Source organism: Odocoileus virginianus, chromosome 34 (assembly GCF_023699985.2).
Source record: "Odocoileus virginianus isolate 20LAN1187 ecotype Illinois chromosome 34, Ovbor_1.2, whole genome shotgun sequence".
Classification (NCBI taxonomy): Eukaryota; Metazoa; Chordata; class Mammalia; order Artiodactyla; family Cervidae; genus Odocoileus; species Odocoileus virginianus.
In genome coordinates this window covers 1,815,254-1,830,426 of record NC_069707.1, presented here as the reverse complement: position 1 = coordinate 1,830,426, position 15,173 = coordinate 1,815,254, and the positions used below count along the sequence as shown (strand labels likewise).

Below are 15,173 nucleotides of genomic sequence, written 5' to 3'. Positions count from 1 at the left end.
ACCCTCCCCACCCCAGCCCCCAGCAACCACAAGCCTGCTCTCTGTGCGTCTGTCTGTGTTTGTAGACACAGAATCGAGATCTTGTTCCCACTGGGGTCCCCTCCCCACGTGAGCGCGTCCTTCTGCGGCAAGGGGTGCACCAGCCTGACCCGGGGTCCGCAGCCTTGGTGTGTCGGGGCCCCTCCCCAGGGTCTGAGGCTCAGTACAGCGACGAGCCTCCGGCACGTGGCCGGTGCCCCTCTGGGAGCACTTTAGGTCCTGCAGGGAGGACAGCCCATCAGAGCCGGGAGCAGGATCCCAGTCCCGGGCTGGGTGGGGCCCTCTCCCTGGGGCGGGCATGGAGGACGCAGCCCAGCCCGGCGACTTGCCCATCTTGCAGCAGGGAAAACCAGCCTCGGGATGGAGAGCCACGATGACCGATGACCGAGATGAGCCACTGATTCACGGCACCCACACCCCTACCCACCCGGTACTTCCCGTTTCCTGATGTGTGAGGTCATGCATTTCCTTTTTTCTTTTAAAGCCAGTTTGAGTCAGAGTTTCTGTCCTTATAGCTGAAGGCACCACCTATTTCCTTTCATGGGTAAAACCAGGAACTCACAGCCTAGAACCACAGAAGCTAGAGTGCTACAGCCTGAATGGGGCTCGGGATCCACCTCCCCCAGCCCTCCGGGGGTGGGGACCCAGACAGCCAGGCCCCCGCTCCAGGCTCTGTGCCCCATGCCCTCCTCCTGGATGGACAGCCCACAGACAGCTGCCTCGGCCCAGGGTTTTTTTTTTGCTTAGCGTGTCTTTCTTAAGAAGTCAGTGCGTTGAAATGTTATGTCTTAGGCCTACTGAAATATTAAGTGTCTGGTTTTGTCTCCATGGATATTGACCTTCGGAGCTATAAATAAGGATCTGTGAAGAACAACACAGTATATCTTACTTACCCTTAGAAGTATTCCCAAATTGCAGTGATAGTCAAAACACTGCAAACACTGAGAAGGAAGGAGTAAAAAAATCACGTGTACAGAAACACAGACTAAGATCATCTCAGGACTTCCCTGGTGGACCAGTGGCTAAGAATCTGCTTTGCAATGCAAGGGACCACGGTTTGATTCCTGGTCCAAGAAGATCCCACGTGCCGAGGAACAGCTAAGTCAGTGCAGCATGACTAGTGAGCATGCGCTCTGGAGCCTCCACGCTGCAGCAGGAGGAGTCCCGGAGTGGGGAGCCGAGCCCCCTCGTGCCCCGCCCCTCGTGCCCCGCCCCCTAATGCCCCGCCCCCTCATGCCCCGCCCCTCGCGCCCCACCCCTCGCGCCCCGCCCTCATGCCCCGCCCCCTCGCGCCCCGCCCCCTCATGCCCCGCCCCCTCATGCCCCGCAGCTGGAGAAAGACCTCGGGCAGCAAGGAAGACCCGCCACAGCCAAAGTGAAATAAATAATCTCTTTAAAAAGGATTACCTTAGATTTCTACAGTGCAGCCCTCTGTGCCAGCATGTAAGGAAGCCACGTATTTTAAAAGACACTTAGAAGGAAGACGAAAGCTGGTCCTCACGCCAAGAAGTCAGTCAAGCTTGGATTCCTGTGTAAAGGCGGGGTTGCGTGCTTAAATCACATTCTTGTCCTTTGTTCGAAAAAGATGATTTAGTTAAAAGCAACAGGAGCCGCGTCAAATTCACAAGAACTTACAAAGCATACACCTTCCTGGAAAATTTTACTTGAAAATATGTTTTAGCCGTGAGATAAGGAGGAAAAATTAGCTTAAGAGAGGGAGGGACATCCATGGAAACACTGACCAAGGCCTTTGAGACCAGTTTAGAAAAGAACAAAACTATCTACCAAGTTACCTGCAAAATATAAAAGGGACAACAAAAGCTACTGGGAACAGAACCCCCAGATTAAATGAACAAAAGGCAGGAAGTTGGGGGCAGAGGGGCAGGGGGCAGAGAGGAGAAAAAAGGGTCCCTCCTGGTCTTTCTCCTGCACCCCCACACACACTCATGCGCACGCATGTACACACAAAACCCACCTTGCATGCCATTTCAAATACGTAAAGTATTCTGAAACCATAAATATACTCACTAGTATATTATAAAATATGTGACTTTTTCAAGCACCAAAAACAGTGACAGCAAAGAAGATAAGTCAATTTATATTGGTTGTATTGAGGTTATAAGATAAATGAATGAAACAGAAACTTTAAAAAAAAAAAGTGACTGCAGCCATGCAATTAAAAGACGCTCCTTGAAAGGAAAGCCATGAGAAACCTAGACAGCAGAGACATCACTTTGCTGACAAAAGTCTGTATACTCAAAGCTGTGGTTTTTCTTGTAGTCACGTACGTGTGTGAGTTGGACCATAAAGGAGGCTGTGCACCAAAGAATTGATGCTTTTGAACTGTGCTGGAGAAGACTCTTGAGAGTCCCTTGGACTGCGAGGAGATTAAACCAGCGAGTCCTAAAGGAAATCAGGCCTGAATATTCACTGGAAGGACTGATGCTGAAGCTTCAATACTCTGGCCACCTGATGCAAAGAGCCGACTCATTGGAAAAGACCCTGAAGCAGGGAAAGACTGAAGGCAGGAGGAGAAGGGGATGACAGAGGATGAGATGGTTGGACGGCATCACCGACTCAATGGACATGAGTTTGAGTAAGCTCCGGGAGATGGTGAAGGACAGGGAGGCCTGGCGTGCTGCCTTTGGGGTCACAAAGCGTCAGAGACAGCTTAGTGACTGAACCACAACAGCTGTGAGAAGAACTAGGGAACATGTTATGTTCATACTTTACAATCCTCAGACTCATATTTCCCATAATTTCAGCCATATTTTCTTAACACATGTGGCATCATTGTCTTTTATTTTCCTTAATTTGACTCACTTTTTCATTTAGAAACACAGTATAGCTGGCTGGCAGACGGCCTGGAGCACAGGGTCTTGTCCCGGCAGGCAGCCTTGGGAGCACCTGCTGAAGTTCAGGCAGGTGTTTCTGTTCTTCCCAGGTAAGCCCGCTGCACCTTTTTCCTGGACGCATTTCATGGCCCAGCTCCAAGAAGAGATTAAACCAGAGCGTCCAGCAGCTGCCCTGCAGCTCGAGAAGAGCCCTCACTTCCCTTCCATCCCCTGGGGGCAGAGAGGGTGGGGTGCAGGCGGCAGGCTGTTTCCCGGATGTGGTTAGGGGGCTTCTCCAAAGCATCATGGGTCAGTCCTGACTTTGGGGTGAGCACTCAGGAATGGGGAGAGGGATGGTGGAACGCAGGCTGCAGAGAAGTCGTTGACTTGATGCCACAGCTCACAAGGGTCAGAGCTGGAACTTAGACCCGGGCCTGTGTGACCCCAAAGCCAGCGCTCTTTACATCAGTGAGCGACAGACACGTGGGAGAGGGGAGCCCTGAGCATCAGTAACTCTGACCCCTGAACTCTGACCCAGAGAAAGGTGTGCAAGAACCTGGGCTCCAGGCACTGCCTCCTCACCCGTTCATTCATTCCCTCATGATCGGTGCGGGGGCATGAAGTGAGGCGTACAGCATCACACGCCCAGCTTTAAGAGTTCAGGATGACTTGAGAACATAAGGCAGGCGTCTGTCAAAGTCCAGAGACTGACGGGGAAGCAGGAGAGCAAGTGCCAGCCTCCCGGAGGGGACAGGGTGCCAAGGTTGGCTCATTAAAGCCTGAGCCCAGGGCCTCACCAAGAACTTCTGTTTCTGATGTGAGAGCTGTCGACAAAGGAAGTCCTCAAGGGCAGAAATCAGATGCACCATTTGTGAATCTTTGAAAGACTTTTCATGTTAATAAACTCTCACATCAGAAAAATATATAAACATGCTGACTGCCCTGGTGGGGCAGGTGCTGGGAGGGTGCAGGAATCCTGGGAGCAGAGGTGAAGGCCCTGGGGGCTGGCGGGCCAGTCTGATGGGTTTTGGGGGGAGGACGGGGACCAGGTCCCTTTCCTCCTCATGTTCCCAGTCGCCAGCAAGGCGCTGGGCCCCGGGAGGCTGCCAGGTTGTCCTTCAGGCAAAGGCGCTGCCCGTGTGCAGGTGGAAACACGCCCGGCACGTTCCTGCAGGGATGAAACCGCTACATCCACGGAACGTCGGGTGTGAATACAGCCCCTTCCTGACAGCTTTGCTCCAAATAAGGAGTCTTCTTGGGACAAGTCCTTGACATCTCCTGATAAGATGGCTGCAGTTGTACGAGAAACCTTATTCTCAAAAGACAGTGTTCCCTGGATTGAAGGGGAGGGAAACTCTGGGCCACCTCTTGGTTACCCGAAACACAGCTAGGTGGGAGCTGGACGGCCTGTGATCCCCAGAGTTTCTGGAAGGTTCCTGGAGGACACGGGTGAGCAGGGCCCAGGAGGGTGTGTACTCCTGACTGGGTTTGTTCCGGGGCCGCAGGCCTGGCTGGAGAAGGAGGAATACCTGCTAGAAAGACAAGGAAGAAGGCGACCGGGAGCATGGAGGCCACACCACGGTGAGCGGAGTCCTTGGCCTGCAGCAAACCAGCCCTGCCTGTCTGCCGGGTGTCGTCACGGCTGATTTAAGGCTCCGAAGCGTCCTTGCCCGTCGACTCACTCGCGACAACTCATCAGAGGCAGAGCAAGCACGCAGTGACCTCACTCCAGTTTCAGTCCTGCTTCTGTGTCTCCATCCTGCTGAAATAATGTTCATGAGCCCTGAGAGTCTCTCTCTGGTTTTTAATCTGTTTTTTAATTTCAACTGAAAGATAGCTACACCTCACAACAGTGTGATGGTTTTTGCCACACATCAGCATGAACCGGCCGAGGACAGACACGTGTCCCCTCCATCCAGAGCCCCGCTGACCCCTCCGTCCCCACCCCACCCCTCGAGGTTGCTGCGGAGCACCAGCCCTGGGTGCCCTGCGTCAGGCACCTGCCTCCCCCAGCTCCCCGGTTCCCGCTGCGTCTCGGCAGCCTCTCGGTCATCCCACCCTCTCCTCCCACCGAGTCCAGAAGTCTGGTCTGTACGTCTGTGTCTCTCCTGCCCTGCCCATAAGGTCGTTAGCACCATCTCTCTAGATTCTCATATATAATTTTCATTTTTTTTAATTAAAAAAATTTCTTCTTCTTCTCTTTTTTCTTTCTTCCTCCCTCTCTTCCCCCCCTTTTTCCTTTTTACCCTCATACTGTCCTAGTATGGCTCTTTATTACTCTTTTAATTTTTATTTTTTATAGCCCTGAGATTCTTAACAGTGCCAGGGCTTCACAAATAGTAGGCTGGAGTCGCAGAGGGGGTGTGGGTGAGGGTCCTGTGCTCCTAGACGACACGCAGAACACACCCCTGCCTCCTCACCCAGGGGACAGGGTGCCCCCGGGTCCCTCACGTCTAAAGTGCAGCTCAAGCTTCGGCCTTTCCCGCATGCCCCAGTCACTCAGGTCAGCGGCCCGCCAGGTGGGATTCAGTGACGCCAGAGAGAGATTAAGAGCCTCTTTCTCTGTCCTTCAAAGAAAACTATTAAAGAGTCACTCACAGAAATAAATCCTGACCATCTAGGATCTGCATAAAGCTGAGGAAGGAAAGTGGAATTCTAGAAGGTTGGTTGTAAATTTGTGTCACGTCAGATTTCAGAGGCCTGGAGCATTGTTCTGAACTTCCATAATTGTCACTACGAGGGTGGTATTATATACTAGAAAAAGACAGCCTGACACCACCAAAATTAAGCAGAATGATCGAGTTTCCATGTGCAAGTTGAATAGTAGTCACCGAGTCTAGATAATTGAAATTTCTCAGTGAAAGATGGAATACTCAATCTAATAAATACTTTTCAAAATTAAATTTTTAAATTAGAGTTGTCACAAGTGGTGTGCCCTTCTGGATTCCCCAAAAGTAGTCATTAATAGAAGCTCGGGGCAATGAGAGGAGGTGACAGCTGCTTGGCAGACAATCCGTTCCAGGGAGCAGGGCATGAAGCAGGAAGACTGATACGAAAGCCCCTTCCAGCCACGTGGGCAGAAGATGATGGTGGCGGTAAAGATGGAAGGACTGTGCGTCCCCGGATCTGAATGTTGAAGGTGGGTCATTTCCCAAGGACTGGATGTTGGGGGGTGGGGGGGAGAGGGTTGGGGGAGACAAGGCAGGGTATCATGGGGACCGCTCACCACATCGCAGCTGTGACGGAAAAGGAAAAAGAAGCGGAGAGGGGGAAGTCACACGCAAAGCACCAAGGTTACACCTCCTCTTAAAACCTACTTCCTATTCCGAGTAATAGGAGAAGTGTTTCAATAATAAATTGAGTGAAATTTGGCTAAAAGTAAAGAGAATCAGGAATGACAGAAAGGAATTCACAGATGAAATGAGACAGCAGAATAAAATGAAAAGTTGCAGCGACAGGGAGCAAAACGAGGCCAGTAATTCACGGTTAGAGAAGGGAGGGCTGGATTCAAAACTCTGAAGCAGCAGGTAGCACAGCCCACAACTAATTAGTTCCACGGAGGAAAAGCTGCTCACCTTTCATGGAAATACTCACACAGTGAGAACAAAGATCCATTGAACCAGGAAAAAATACCATGCTTGTAGGTTTAAAAATGGCCAAAGATGGTGATTCCTTATGGTTAGACCTAATTAGATGGAGTGAAAGTCACTCAGTCGTGTCCAATTCTTTTCAGCCCCGTGGACTGTAGCCCACCAGGGCTCCTCTGTCCATGGAATTCTCCAGGCCAGAATACTGGAGCAGGTAACCATTTTCTTCTCCATGGGATCGTCCCAATCCAGGGATCAAATCTGAGTCTCCCACATTGCAGGTGGATCCTTTACCAGCCGAGCCGCCAGGGAAGCCCAATCAGATGCATCAAAAGTGAGAAAGTGAAAGTGTTAGTCACTCAGTTGTGTTCTCCTGTTTGTGACACCCGTGGGCTGTAGCCCACCAGGCTCCTCCATCCACGGGATTCTCCAGGCAAGAACACTGGAGAGGGTTGCCATTTCCTCCTGCGGGGGATCTTCCCCACCCAGGGATGGAACCCAGGTCTCCTGCTTGGCAGTTGGATTCTTTACCACTGAGCTCCCTGGAAGCCCTTTAGCATTCTCATAAATGCAACGCTGCTGCTGAGTCACGTCAGTCCTGTCCGACTCTGTGCGTCCCCATAGACGGCAGCCCACCAGGTTCCCCCCTCCCTGGGATTCTCCAGGCAAGAACACTGGAGTGGATTGTCAGTTCCTTCTCCAGTGCATGAAAGTGAAAAGTGAAAGTGAAGTCGCTCAGTCGCGTCCGACTCTTAGCGACCCCATGGACTGTAGCCCACCAGGCTCCTCCATCCACGGGATTTTCCAGGTAAGAGCACTGGAGTGGGTTGCCATTGCCTTCTCCAGTAGTGATCTCTAAAAGATAAGAAGAGAAAGTCTATCACTTCCATGGTCCCAGCCAGACTGGCCACAGGCTCACCCAGGGCTCCTTCTTCAGGGTCAGGGTGCCCGTCACCTGGGGACCTGTGAGGTCCCTGCTCCATCTCGTTTCAGACATAGAACCTCATCATCCCCATCCGATTAAAGTCATCTGAGAAGGGGCCACAGGGTCAACACTGCCCTCTGTTAAGGAGAAGGTGGTCATTACTCCAGTGGGTTAGGGATCCGTGAAAAGGCAGCCTGAGTAGATTACAGTGTTTAGAACAAAACAAAACCGAAAAAGGCCTCGGGTCAAGTGATGATTCACCCACAGCCCCCGAGGCTCGGGAGCCCGCGAGCCCTCCTCTCTCCTTTGCCTCAGTGAGCTGCTCAGAGCAGGAAACACCTGCGGACCCCTGGCTCTTGCAGGGTTTGCAGCGGCTCCGGGGACACCGGGGAGAAGGAGGCGGCTCGCTGGGCAGACAGCCCGGCAGTCCAGGTAGCAGGTCACCACGCGGCCGCCTGTCACACACACTCGGCAGAGCCCAGAAGGACGGGGGAAGGGGGTGGGTGGAGAGAAAGGGGGCGCAGCAGAGGGAACAAGGCGGGGACAGGCTCTGCATCTCACATGGTCAGGGGCTCACACCAGGCACCCACGACTGTGAATCCAAGAGCAGTTCCTCTTTTCCTTCTCCTTTGGGTCACAGAACTCCTGCAACTTGGAAGCAGAAACATGTGTGCTTCCCAGCTCTTGCTATAAGGATGGCCATGTGAGAAGTTGTTGGCTGGGGCTTCCAGAAAAGCTATGTAAAGGTGACTGAGTCAGCTAGATGGAATGTAGATGTGATGGTCACAGCCACAGCAGACATTTTGCTACCATGAGGAAATTTGGAGCAGAAAGACAGAAGAGGCCCAGGTTCCCCGTAATGGGAGAAGGCAGGTGAAAGAAACCAGCTCTGGACAGCCTACCTCCAGATTTGTTTTACAGAAAAGAAAAGTAAATCATTATCTAGTTGAAGTCTGTCTTATATTAAATATATGTTTTCTGCTACATGCGACTGAACCTAATCCTTAACAATACAACTAAAAAATTTTTATTAAAAAGTCAGCTATTTATTTCCCTAAACTCCTGCAATATTTATACTTTGCACTAAATAATTTATCCCTGAGTTATACATATATGTATTATTTATTAACCAACGGCATGATAGATGACTCCCATCTTACTGCAGGATCGTAAGCTCTGTGCATGGAGATGAATGGTTTCCGCGGCCTGCTGGGGGCTTGGAGCGCCCTGGGCCAGCTGGAGGGGTCACCATGGGCTCCCCTGTCTTCTTCTCATTCACGGGGAGCGTGCAGAGGGCAGGGAAAATGAGTTTTGCTTCTACTCTTCAACCAATGATGCTGGTGTTAATTCCACGGGGGACGAGGAGACCAAGGTTCAGAAGGATGAGCCACTGTCCGGTGGTGAAGCAGGGAAATGGCAGAAGGTAGAGGCAGCCCCGTCCCCGGGGCCTCTGGCCCCTGCCCCCCTTGACCAGACAGCTTTCTGAGAACTGCGATGGATGGGCTTTGCATGAGAGGCCACTGACATTGACATTGAAGTCGCTCAGTCGTGTCTGACTCTTTGCAATCCCATGGACTGTAGCCCACCAGGCTCCTCCGTCCATGGCATTCTCCAGGCCAGAGTACTGGAGTGGGTTGCCATTTCCTTCTCTAGGAGATCTTCCCGACCCAGGGATCGACCCCGGGTCTCCCACACTGCAGGCAGACGCTTCACCGTCTGAGCCACCGCAGGAGCGTTCGGATCACTTTTATTTTACCCTTCGTGTTTGATCTTCAGTGGACATGTTGCCGTGGGAACCCCAAGGGCAGGGCTTGATCCAGGATGAGCAGGAAGCTGGCTCATGCCCCTCATGGCTCAGAAAACTGCCCCAGGAGGGACGGGGGTGTGTCCGCTGTCCCCTGCCTGCCCCCTTCCTCCCGCCTCTGGCAGAGACTGGTGGGCTTACCCAACCTCCCCACCCACACAGGTGAGCTGAGGCCCCGAGTCCGGGAGATTCTGGGGTTTCCCCTCCCTGTCTCCCCAGTAAGTCACGATGAGAGGCCACTGCGGGACAGAGCTAAGCCCCTCTTCAGCCCCGCCCCGCGGCCCGCTCTTCCGAACCCCCAGAGGCTCTGGCTCCACTTCTGCCTTGGCTCCTGCCAGCGTCCACCTGCTGCCCCCGCTGTGCTGCGGACTCGGGACGAGCCCCCACCCGGCTCCCCGGGGCCCCCCACAGAGCAGCCCCCAGTGAGGCCCGCGTCCCCGTGAGGGGAGCTGCCCGCATCCCAGGAGGTACTCGCCGCCCGGGACTCTGTGGTTCCCGCGTGGCTTGGCTCTGACCCCAGAACACGCTTCTGCTATAATTATTATAATAAATATAATAATTATTATTATTATCATTGGCTATATGAGTTTCCAGGGTGGCTAATTTTCAGCCAAGTTTAAATTTAACAACAGCTCTTGGAGCAGCAGCGTTCAGAGCCTTCTCCTGCGTCCTCTGTGATCGCCAGCATCAAGTTTCCATCTCTGAGGGTTCAGCCTCGCGGCCTCTGTCCCCCAGGACCACGTGCCTCAGGCCTGCGCCGATTTACAGGATGGAAAAGCAGGGTGCTATTGCTGGCCCAGAAGGGTTCTTTGAGGACATGAGGGGAAAGAACTAAAATAGGAGAAACCCTTTAAAAGCAAGAGCAACACTTGCAATGATCTCAGTGGAATGGAGTTTGCCTGTTTCTAGGAAGGCCGTGACCCCACAGTGGGTCAGGAGTCCAGCTGGCATCATGCCCCCCACCCAATGTTTTCTGGCACCAGAGCCCCCCTCTCCCATGGGAAAGGGTTGGAGTTTGAATGAGGCTGAACCCACTCCCCTACAACCGCCTCCAGGGGCTCAGAGCTCCGGCCACCCGGCAGGTTCAGGGGTGGGCATCGCTGCCCCGAGGTTCCCCTGCGGTCCTTGGAAAACAAAGACCTCTCCTCCCAGAGGGTGAGAAGCAGAGGCTTACAGAAGAAAGCAATAAACAGAGAAGACCTCGGGATAAGGAGCGGTGGAGCCATGCCTGTCTCAGCCCCTGGGTTGAAGTTGCCTGGTAAATGCAATTGCCCAGATGAAGCTGAATTTCTGGGTGAAGGAGGCAGAATGCACTTATGCTAAAAAGCTATACTTTCTTCATCTGAAATTCAGCTGGAACTGGGTGTCCTGGGGTGGCTTGGTTTTGCTTTTTGCTGAGTCTGCACTCCTGCCTGGATCCACCTGTGCCTGAAGCCCAGCTTGCCCTCACCTTCCCGGCACGCGGCTGGGTGTCTCTGCTCATAAACAAAGGGGCGTTCCTGGTCTGCCCTCTGTGGAGCTCTCTCTCCTGCATGAAACAGAAACAGGGAAAGACAAAGTTACCCTGGGGTCCACGAGCATTGCCGGAAAGAAGGAGGAGCGATACTCGAGATATTGCAATTGTCCCTGAATGTGGAGACGCCCCGGGACTCTCCCGGGAGCCGGCGGTGTTGATGGAACACAGCAGTGTGTTCCCATGGGGTAGAATCGAGTAGATCCCATGGGACGGGATCTGCACAGTTGTGGGAAGGAGTGCTTCTGAGGTCTCCTGATGAGTGATGAGCGCCCCAGAATGCAGCGGCTGAAAGCCATCCAGGGGTTAGTCTTGCTTTCTGGGTTGCAGTCCTGAGCTCAGCCTGCTGGACGGCCCCCCCCTCACTCGCAAGCAGCGGACGCTGGCTGTCGGCCGCTGGGTCCTCGCTTCTCCGACCCGGGACCTGGGTGTCTCAGGTTTGGGTCTAGGAGGGACTTTTCCACCCGAGGCAGCAGAACCCACAGACCTCTCAAGGCGCAGCCTCCAGGTCGCTTGGTATCTGCTGATCACAGCAAGCCAGACTGGTGTCTGTTGCTCCAACTGTGTGATACGAAAATAAAAGCCTGTTGGAAAATTAAACAACAAATTATCTGTGGTCAAATTCATCAGGCTTTCATTTCTTCGTCTCCTTTGGGTCTTGCTTACTTGGGAGGGCCTTATCTATTCCTGAAAACTGAAATATACTCAGTTATTTGCCTTCATTAGTTTTAAGATCTTTTATAACATTCAATTTTTTATCTGAACATTATTTTTATAAATATTGTGAATTGAAATGTAGCTTTTCCCCCAAATAGATAAATGACTGTCCCAATACCATTTATTAAATAATCTGCAGTTTTTCTTACTAGCTCGAAACGAATCTAGACTCTCCGTTCTGTGCCATTAAAATGCTTTTTTCATTCCTGCCTCACCACACTGATTCAAATAACCTCATACTGGGTTATAATACCTGAGAGGGCAAGTTTTCGCTCTTAGTTCTTTTTTATTTGGTTATTCTTGCAACGTAAGTGCGCATTGTCAGTCTTTGGTTTTGCTGTTCTTAAACGTCTATCCAGCAATAACACAACACCATCCTCTTTTATCCTAGTAATTTGCCTACAACTTGCATATCCTGTACAATGAGCAGTTTCTGTAAAGTGTTTTCAAATCCATAATCGTGTTTGATTCTTCATCTTCGCAAATGGGACGACACGCAGAGAGGTCCATGCCAGACACAGCAGCAGGGGCACCAGGCGCTCAGGCCTGGGGTCTGGTCTGCTGGTCAGCGCGGCCGGGCTCTGCCTCCTCGGCCTGTTCGGCGAGCTGCTCCCCAGCCTCCCGCCGCCTGTTTGGTAAGCCGCACGTCACGGCCGGCTCGGCGTTCTCTAGGCAGGGCTCCCTGGCTCAGGACGGAGGCCCTGCACCTGTGTTCTCCGTCATCTGGGCTCCTCCACGGCACGTGATCGGGTTCTGGGCCCAGGACGCGAGCTGAGCCCAGTCGGAGCCCGTGAGGCCGGGGCGTGGGCAGGCACACCCTCCCTGCCCACTTGGCTCAGGGTCGCGTTGCTGGCTACTCAGCCCATGCTGAAATCTGCTCAAGCGTTTAAAATCTGTCTGTCTCGATAGGAAGTGCAGAGAGGAGCCCTGGGTGATTGGCAGAGCACATTGGAGCCTGCGTGCCAGTTCCCTCCCCATTTGCAAATAAATCAGTAAGACTGCCAGCGTCACTAATCCAGCCTCACAAAGAGAGACCCTCATCTCCGAACAGAAGTGGGACATTCCAGATTTCACAGCTGTTTGTTTGGCTAGAATTCACCCTGAATTCAAAAGAAGAAAAGGAAATCCTGGCTGAAGAATGAGGATTTTACAGGACAATACCTTTCCAATTGTGGCAAGACAGGCACTATTATTGAGCTGATGATATCAAAAGCCCAGATATAATTTAAGGCTGGCTTGAGCGTTTGGCCTAGGGCAGGTCCTTGTTAGGGAGACTGAGAGAGGAAACCAGGCTTTGTCCTTTTATAATTTCAGTGTTTAGATCATTTTTCTACGAAAATTTCCAGAACATGTTTATTAAATGGCGACTGACTACAAACCAACGTTGCGCTAGGGTTGTGATGAGACTGTCAGAAGTGCCTGCATCCGGGGCGGCTCTGAGGCTGGTGACCAGGTCGTAGGACCGGGAAGGGGAACGACACAGAAACCAGTCCTTTCTTTCCTGCTCTATCTCTTCCTTGAGGTTCTCTTTCAAGGAAGAAATGAAACAGAAAACATTCAGGATGTGTCTCACACGTTGGGTCATAAGAAGCTCACCCGTTCGGGGGATAATTCCCCAGCACCCCGTGTCATGGAAGCAGCCGTGGACTCTGGAGACACAGCACTTCCTGGGAGATGATGGATGATTGGGAGAACCGGCCGGACAGGCACGCTGTCCCCGGACCCCATGGCCCCTGCTCACTCTGTGCCCTCCTTCCTCTGGGCCCCACTTACCCATCAGAACTGAAGATGCAGCTCTTCAGAGAAGGCCTGGACCGCCAGGCCCTTGGGTCCATCTGCCCCAGACCCGAGCAGCTCCGGGGCTGCTCATGCCTCCTCCAGGTCTTCATCTGATCTGGAGCTCACCTGGCGAGCGGTCCTGGATGGTGCTCCAGGATGTGCACTGCACAAATGCCGGTGCCCCTTAACACCCAGTGCCGTGAGCTCTCAAGGCTTTTCATCCTGCTGTACCCCTGCCACCGGCCCTTAGAGGGGGTCCAGGCCAACCTGGACCCAGAGTTTCACCTGCACGAGCTCACTCAGCACTCATTCAGCATGCAGGTGCCTTCCACAGATGGGGAAACTGAGGTTGGGACGTGAAATACCATATGTCATTGGGAAATAGTCACTGGAAGGACTGTGGTTGAAGCTGAAGCTCCAATACTTTGGCCACCTAATGTGAAGAGCTGACTCGTTGGAAAAGACCCTGATGCTGAGAAAGATTGAAGGCAGGAGGAGAAGGGGGCGACAGAGGATGAGACGGTTGGATGGCATCACCGACTAGATCACCATGAGTTTGAGTAAGCTTCGGGAGTTGGTAATGGACAGGGAGGCCTGGAGTGCTGCAGTCCATGGGGTTGCAAAGAGTTGCACACGACTGAGCGACTGAACTGAACTGATAGGAACTGGTGAGGAACAGGATGGGATCTGAGCTCCTTTACTCGCCCGGGTATCCCAGGTCCCCCTGTGCCGGAGATGCTGGTCATCACCCCTCCTCGCCCTGGACCCCGTCACCCAACAAACTACACATGATCACCTGAGTTCTTCTCCATCAGACTTTCTAAAATCACCCACCCAGCCCCAGACAGGACACTCAGAGACACGGAGCGAGCCACTCCAGCCAGGGGAGCCCGGGGGGGGTGGGGGGGCAGGGGTGGAGCAGCGTGTCCTGAGTGCAGGGCTGAGGGGCTGTCTGGGGGTCCTTCTCAGCCCTGCTGGACCCTCAACTGCAGTGCCTCTCGCACCGGTCCCGGGCCACCCGCTCCACCCCCTTCCCCTATCCCTGCCCTCCTGGCCTCCTCTTTTCAGAGAGTGAAGTGTTACTCACTCAGTCGTGTCCAACTCCTGCGACCCCATGGACTGTATCCCACCAGGCTCCTTGGGATTCTGCAGGCAAGAATACTGGAGTGTGTTGCCATGCCCTCCTCCAGGTGATCTTCCTGACGCCAGGATCGAACCCGGGTCTCCTGCAGTGCAGGCAGATTCTTTACCCTCTGAGCCACAGGAAGCCGCCTCTTACCAGAGCCATCATTCATTCAAATGCTGATAAGTTTTCAGAGTCTCCAGCCCCATCTCTTCACTGAGCTTTGAACCACACACACACACAGTCCTCACACGCCCCTCCTGTCACACGCCCCAAATGGCTTCTAGTCCAACATGGTCGGAGCTGTGCCCATCACCTTCCTGGATGCCAGCCTGCCCCCCACCCCCACCCCGGGTTGGCTGTGCCGCGTCCAGTTGTAGGAGCTGAAAGACGTCTGGACTCACCCCGTCCCCCTACACCCAAGCTCAGCGGTCTCACACCCGGACTCAAGTCAGCTTCACGTTGTCTTTGTCCACACTGCAGCCTGGAGAACGGTACCCACCGTCTCTCATGGGCTGCCCTGTCCTAAGAGCCCCCAAGGGTCCTGTGAGTGGGGAACCCTGGGGGGGAATTCTGCATGGGGGTGCCCGGGACACTTTCCTGTGAGCGGCTCCAGCCACCCGCAGGACGGAGCCGGAGCCGGAGCCGGAGCCGGGAAGGAACCCTGTGCCCAGGGAGGCCTCCCAGGCCTTTGACCCCAAGCCCAGCGGCGTTTGATCCTCTGCCTCGGGGGCAGGACGCCTCCCGCCCGAGGGCAGTGTGAGGCCGCTGGCCCGTCCCAGCCAGAGCTGCCCCCGCTGACTCACTGGGGCCCCGGCCCTCCTCTAGTGTTTGGACAATCGTGGGCTTTCT

General features: G+C 53.5%; 1 long non-coding RNA gene across 1 annotated transcript; it reads right to left on the bottom strand.

The window, feature by feature from the left end:
• Positions 1–8,482: 8,482 nt before the first annotated feature.
• LOC139032967 (uncharacterized) lies at positions 8,483–14,960 on the bottom strand. Its single transcript, XR_011485583.1, has 4 exons — positions 14,726–14,960; positions 14,286–14,424; positions 11,190–11,286; positions 8,483–10,717 (listed from the first exon to the last, which is right to left on the bottom strand). It is a non-coding gene; the product is annotated as an uncharacterized lncRNA (long non-coding RNA).
• Positions 14,961–15,173: the final 213 nt, after the last annotated feature.